The following is a 7,838-nucleotide window of genomic DNA, read 5'->3' as shown; positions in this document are numbered from 1 at the left end:
TGGAGAAACAGAGATGGTTGTTAGCTGCATGCTGCCAATCACCTGAGACCTCAAATTGAACCGAGTGTATCTGGGGGGACATAAAAAGACCTTCATCTCTTTGTCTTTATCTATCTCTCTTTTGCTCCCTGCTTCCCCCCCAAATCTCTCCATCACACTCTCCTTTTCTCTTTGTCACTTCCTCTCTCGCTCTCTGGTTCATCCATTCAAAGTTACAGCCACTGGAACAGGCTCTCCGGCAGCTGGAAACTCAAGATGGATTAATCTAAACCTCAGGAAGCAGGATGGGAACCAGATGCAATACAAAAAAGAAAAGAAAACAGGCATAGCAAGCAGCATGGGGACCTCCAAAGGGCACCGTGCAAAGGGGAAGAGAAATGTTCACAATGCCGCTGGGACATTTTGGGAGGAAATGTGTTTGTGCCGACCACTATCAGGCTAAAACTCACAGGTGAGAGTCACATGTTCCTTTGTGAATCTCCACGAAGCTTTAAGAGATCCTGGACTGTTAAGAAGCAGAGGAAATTTTGGGGAAAGAAAAGCTGAATGACTAACGCTCTCCACTCTTTCAGGAAATACCATGGAGCTGCCCTTGGGCAAGGCAATTCACCGTAATCCATGTTAAAGGACAATCCTGCTTTACAGGGTTCAAGTGGGACAGTGAGGCTTTTTTTCATTGTCAAAGATTTGGTTGTTGGACAAGACAGCAGGAGGCATTATGGGAACACAACCCTTTAAGTCAGATGGAAGGAGCAGTAAACCTTTTTCCCAAAAGTACACTTGTGAGAAACCGATGGATGCAAGAGAGGCTGATGGTAAAACGTGTGATTTTTGTCACTTAAAATCACACCTGCTTTGTTTCTACAGATTGTTCCAGTTTGTTTCATTGCTCTTGCTACTTACAAGATGAGTATTTGTATTTGACGTTTGGAAGACACAAAAGTTCAGAAACGTTTTTTTTTTATTGTTTGTGTCTAACTATCAAAAAGTCTCAATCATGATGGCTTGATTACCTGGCCCATATCACTGGTTCTTAGAAACACAGGAAGTGGATGCCTGCTTTACAAAGATGATCTAACATTCACCGTATTATTAGTAAGCCTTAACTACACAGCTAAGTTGGCAATTAGCACATTTATGGCCAATACAACGAGCCCCACCACCGTCTTTTACTGCGGATTAAAAGCTATTTTGGAGAGGAGACAAGAAAACAACATCTTATAGAGCCTCCCTGTTTACAGGCGAGGAACAAACGATAGACACAAGCTGGTATGAGCCAATTAAATTTGCTCCCAACCACAGACACACTGCTGACCCTTCGTAATTATGGTTTTGTCCTTTGCAGCAACAATAACAAACACCTCCATGAAAGGAGAAAGCTGGCATCATCAACGGTTAGTTTTTTTTGTCCATAAGGAATACACACAGTTTTGCCAGCCTTCTCAAATAGAGACTTCTCTTTTGTCATCCTATGCAGCGACCAGTTCAGCGAGTTTCATACACTAAAAAAAGTTGCTTTAACTTTTAGACCACACACTTGGATCACTTGTGACATGTTGAGTCCTTGTTATGTCAGCTTCCTGCACTCTCTGATGAATGTCCTGACAGTGAGAAAGACACAGGTGTGTGTTAGCATGAGGTGAGTCCAGGCTGTGACTGATGATTTGGTCGATGATGGGTGGATTTTCACACTTCCTCTTTGCGTCTCCCCTTCCTCTCCCTCTGCTCTTCTCACCTTTCTATGGTTTCTCCTCCTGACATTTTCTCCCTTCGGCTTTTTATTCTGCTCTGCTCTCCCCTCGACTGGGCACAGTCCAAATAAAGCCTGACAAGAGGAATATTATCCACAAAAATGTGGCCGCCCTGACATTCAGAAGGTGAGGCACCCTGCTGAGATGAGTCCCCCAGCAAATGCAGGATTTCCATCAGCATTTGTTTCAATGTCGGGTTTGAGTTTCCAATGGGTCCACATACTGTTTCATAGGGCCCTTCCGCCCTGCCAAGAAAAATGTCTGGTGGTTAATAAACACCAGACAACGTGCTTGTAAATGCTGGCTGCTGCCTAAAAAAGGTGCCAGCTCCATTGGCTGCTTTGGCAGGTCACCATTATTTTGTTGGTGGCAAGCAAAAATGGCGCACATCCAATTTGACAGCTTTATCGTCTCAATTTATCAATTCTTACGATTATTGGCCGCCACTGTGTCACACATGCAGAAAATGTGTTGTGATATTACAGCCAAGCTACATCATTAGAAAGGATTGTAAAATGTCAACAACGGATGGGAGTTAGCTTGAAATAACACGCTTTTTCTTTGAGCACTGACTACATTTTGCAGCAACTGTTACCAAGATGATGGTATGAGGATATAACAGAGAGCTGCTGCATAAGATATAAACCCTTTGACTGAGGCTGCCGGCCATACATGCAGCGTTGTGATGACTTTAGGCCTCTGAGTGCCTCATTGAATATTTGGGGTTTTAACAAGTCAAAAGGACTGGCTCTAACTCCTGAACTGGGTCTGTTAAAGGAGATAATGTTGTTATCTCTGGTCTAATGGGTTTTGTTAGACCCATAGAGTGGCTGAAAGACGCAGAGCAATAGTTTATATGAAAAATAAATAGACTGCTGGATAGAGTCTGCGCTGCTGGAGAAACCGCAAGGAATCGAATGAGAGGACAGAGATCATGAGAAAGACAGCTAAAGACACAAACAGAGAAAAGGGGAGAGGAGGAGGAAAAAGAGTGAAAATGAGAAAAAGATGGAGGATGATTACCAAAATAAAGTATTTTCTTTTTTAATGTTGCATAAAATCCTTCTGTTTACATTTTTCTGTCTTGGTCACGTGTTGACATTTCCCCTCAACGTGTTGTTTTGTGTGTCTGTGTGTGTTTCCCAAACAAGTCTGTGACGGTGGTGACCCAGTTTCTGCGGCCAGGTTTCTGGGGTTTTCTGTGGTTTAGTTTTCTGCCCACATGTGTGCGAGGTGGGAGGGACTGACACTTGACAGATGCTATGTGGTTCACGTAAAAAACAGACATGGAGAAAAACGCAGATAACTGTGGGACTACATGCATGCATATGCACACATACAGTATTGGTAGGTGGTTAAATCAGTTCCTGTGTTGGTTTTGGGATTTTGCCCGTTCAGAACGACAGATATTCCCTTCATACATCTCCATTCCATCCTGGCACAAATCAGTATGTAGCTGCCAACGGTAGAGCTATATCTTAATACACTTTGCATAGTTCACTGCAATTTACAAAACAAAGCGGCGTATATATCAATTTGTGCTGCAGCGAATGTGCCAGGCCAAATCCCCAGTTTAGATCCCTCACTGCCTGCCATTGTAGAGAGAGGAGAGACACAACATTCAACTGAGGAAAACAGTGTGCAGGCTTTAGGTTTCAGGCATTCAAACACACTCATTTGTAGGTAATTGCGTACAGGATGAAAAAAACGAGCGAGAAAGATTGAGATTCAAACCCCGTTTCTACTTTCTCAGCACACCCGGGCCGTCGCTGCATAAAGCGGCCTTGCTTGGAGGATTATTGGTTTTGAAAAGTTACCAAAAGTGTTCAGTAAGGCCCCCCCCCCCCCACAGCCTACATTGGAAAGCAGTGTGGCGGAGCAGGTTAAGATGCTGCCAACAAGTACTTTGTTTGAAACACACTGACCCCAAAAGAGACAGACTGCGCTAGTTTTCACCAGGATTGTCTCATTTCTCTTTAAACATGAACTGATTGTTTATAGATCTACACAGATGTAGTACTGAACTACTATGTGTACCATTCCTCTGTTGTCCTAGTTTAACTGAAGCAGGGGCGTTTATCTTCAGCTAAGAAACACAAATTGAGAACAAACTGATAATATTACCGTATGATTTATGCATAGACTTAAGGCAAAAACGTCTCAAGCTTAAGTGTTTTTTCTGCCGTGGGGCCTTCTCACGTCTACTATTATTATGATGGTTTTGTTAAGTTTTGTCTTAAAGTAACGCAATTCAGATTGTAGATCAAACTGAAACATAACTTGGAGATCCATGAACATCCTGCCAGTGACTGGGATGCATTAAAACTCTACATGAGGTTTGAAGACATTTTACAAACTTGCAACTTAACCCAGGCCTCCAACCAGTCCCTGTTTTTATAGATGCTCTTTGTCTATTCAAAGTACAACAACACAAGCCTTGTTCAACTTAACCCCAACCTGGATATTTCCAAGAAACATCTAACCATCTGCAGAAGTGTCCAGTATTGCGTTTGAGCAAATCAATAGAAGTCATCTTCTAGGAATTCTGATGGCATGGCAGCGGTTCATCATCCTCGTCATAGATTAAAAACAGCTTGTTCTCCGAACGTTGATCCAGGGAGCTTTTTGAGAGACGACTCCTTCACATGACTTACGGTCAACGCAGATGAGCTTCCATATGATGCATACAGGGATATACAAAACCGACCGGCATGCAGCCACAATAAATGGCAGCATGTCAGTAGTTGTAGAGGTCCAGGATTAGGCATTTATCCTGAAACTCTACAGCAGGGGTTGAATGTCATATTGATGCAATAAAAGAACTGCAGCGGATTTGTTTTTCACAGGGAACAAACCAACAATCCGTGAGTTATGATATCGTTTCCGGCTACTAGGCTGCTCTGCGGGCCAGATGTACGCTTCCTATTGTGTTAAAGTGATGACGTTATGTAAAAAGAATCTTTCGCCACGATTCTATCTGGGTTACTTCTCTGCTTTTAATGAGTGTCAAACGGATTTTTTTTTCTTCTGATTTTCTGATCGCTGTCGTGTGTTGTGCTGCAGTGTCTTGTCTAGAACGAGGCCGTCAGGTACAGGCACAGCAGTAGAGAGTCTTCCTCCAGTCGCCCCCCCCCCCCCCCTCAGCCGTCCGATTTCTGGTTCTCACATCCATCGTTATTATTTAATTATAAAAGAAACCTGAGAGACACACCGGCTGGCCATTTAACACGGATTATCGTGCAGTAACTGCTCGCACCTATGAAAACAGAAGTGTGGACCTTATTACGCCGTTAAGACGTCACAGGAAACCAGAGGATAGGAAGAAACGGATTATGGTGTTACCGTAATCTCATTAGAAAAGAATAACTCTTACCTCACTGTAGTCTTTCACATACAGTTCAGGAAAAGAGCTGATTCCAGGTATTTACAGGTAGCAGGAACGTGGACTTTTGTTTTAATGAAAGTTGTCTTAATTCTACTTATTTTTTAATGTCATGAATACAATATAAACTCACACTATGAACTCAAAATAATTGTTGATCACTTAACGCTGATGATTTGTCTCAAGACGTAGAGGAAGGCAGGAGTTGAAAACAACACCTGAAGCATATTGAAAGATACAAGCATTAAAGATATATGGCTTATAAAGATATAAGCAGTAAAATACAAATAAGAAACAATGTCCAGCTTACTTATGAAGAAGGCGCTTGGTATTAGTCTGAAAAACATCATCGGGAGGTCATACCCTGACTCATTAAGGTGAAACGCGTTGGCCATGTTCTTGTTCGTCGCTTAGAATGACGACAAATGTCAGAAGTGTGCTGGTTCAGTGTGTCTGTTAGTGCTGATAAAGGCTGAACTCACAGCTATTTAGCTCATTTTCCCTTGAACTTTCTTCAAATGTCAACATGAAACAAGGCTAATGCTTTTTTTGGCACAAAGAAATCTCAGTAATAGATCAAAAGGTTACAAAAGAAATTGTCCTGAACCAACTCTGGCGACACTAAAATGGGGGGAAACTTTCTACTAGAAATCTGCTCAAGTCTGATGGAACCTTTGACACCTAAACTCCGGCCTACTCTTCTATCGTATTGCAAGGTTGTCGATCTAGGAATGGAAATGGAAAAAAAAGCCCTCTTTTCCTAATGTTTTCATGTGCATTTAGGCTTATTTCACGACCATATTTTGGGCCTAGACTGCAGCGATATTAAAACATAAAGATCTGTTCTCAGGCACCATCGACAGGTAAAGTCGAGGTTTTCAAAATAATGCTTCAGAAGCTTCTAAGCGATGCCACAGACATGATAAAAACAGTCTATGAATCAGCCACAGGCATGCAATGCTGTTAGTTTAATGCTCGATTTTACACACTAAATTATAGTGACAAGTCATCTCCCGCCTGAAATACTGCAACTCACTACTTGCCGGAGCCCCGGCGTCGGCCATCAGACTTCTGGAGCTTGTCCAGAAAGCTGCAGCTCGTCTGGTGTTCAATCGCCTCAAGTTCTCCCACACAACTTCCCTTCTCCGTTCTCTACACTGGCTCCCTGTAAGAGCTCGCCTACCCCTGTAGCCTACAGGGTACCCTCCTTCCTATCTCCAGGTCATGGTCAAGCCCTAAACCCCCGCCCGACCACTTCGCTCTGCTGCCTCGGGGCGATTGGTTGGCCCGTTGCTCAGAGGTCCCTGCGGCCGATCGACCCGGTCACGGCTGTTTTCTGTCCTGGCCCCACAATGGTGGAACGAACTCCCCACTGACGTCAGGACAGCGGAGTCGCTCCCCATCTTTCGGCGCAGGTTGAAAACTCACCTCTTCAAGAAGTACTACCCTGAGCCTTTCTCTTAGCACTTATTTTACTCATACTAGTTTGTTGCACTTATTGTACTCATACTAGTTTGTTGCACTTATTGTATTCATACTAGTTTGTTGCACTTATTGTATTCGTATTAGTTTGTTTATGTACTTTTGCTCTGGTTTATGCTCTTATATGCTTGTTTAAAATAGGAGATGCACTTATGACTTCTGGTGACTAGTAGTTCTCTTGAATACCGATGTTGAATACGCTTATTGTAAGTCGCTTTGGATAAAAGCGTCTGCTAAATGACTGTAATGTAATGTAATGTAAGTATGATCTCTCCTCCTGAAGTACTACTGACATGTCACTAAAACAAATCCCCTTATATTTATTGCACCTGGTAGTTTTGGTGTCTGCGATATTGAATTGCACCTACGTTGGCACAGCCCATGCATGCGTAGGAATTGTTTAAATCCTTGATGGCAGGAGGTGATGAATTTGGTGAGGGAGGGTTTCACCTGGATTCACCTGGTCAGCTTCATGGAAACAGCAGGTGCTCCTGATAGTTTTTTTCTGCATTTGGTGCTGTGTTCTTAAGCAGCACAGGGTTTCTGGGCAGCGGAGCAGCATTACCGAATGGTTCCTCAGAGAGGGACGGTAAATCCCTGAACAGAGAGGGACACCAGAAAAAACAAGATGATCTTCCTGGCTGACTTGCTGAAAGCCAATAAGCTGCGCGAGTGTGTGCGAGAGCCTCTTTTGGTGTGTGCATGTATGCATTGTGTGTATTCAAGTCTCTTGTCCAGCAACAACGCCATAAAGAAACGTGTGCAGTTTTATGAGACTTTGGGATTGTGTGTGAACGTGTCCACACTTTTTCTGCAGCGCAACACTCCCTTCACTTGATAACCAAAACAGAAAGTCTATAATTTCTTATTTGTGCAGACAAATATCAAACCATATCTTCACTGAAGGTTACTCTTTGTGTTCTTGCATTTATTCATCCATTCTTTATTTTCAAGTGAATTCGTGTCACTGTGAGTGCATGATGTGTGTGATATCCACAGTTTTGCACGCAGAGCACTTTGCCCAATGTGTGTCCCAGTTACTTCAACAGCCCGTCAATCAGGCTTCGACTTGCAGTACCAACTGGCCAGACTTTCATACGTCACCAGCGGATTTAGGACAAAGGATGACTGTCCATGTGCCATTATGTAACTCCTTGATGTGGAAATTTAGCATTTTCAAATTTGCTTCATTTTCACCTTCACTTTAAAGCTGACATCCTCCA

The sequence above is a fragment of the Pholis gunnellus genome, assembly GCF_910591455.1.
Source record: "Pholis gunnellus genome assembly, chromosome: 10".
Lineage (NCBI taxonomy): Eukaryota > Metazoa > Chordata > Actinopteri > Perciformes > Pholidae > Pholis > Pholis gunnellus.
This window is presented reverse-complemented; position numbering follows the sequence as displayed.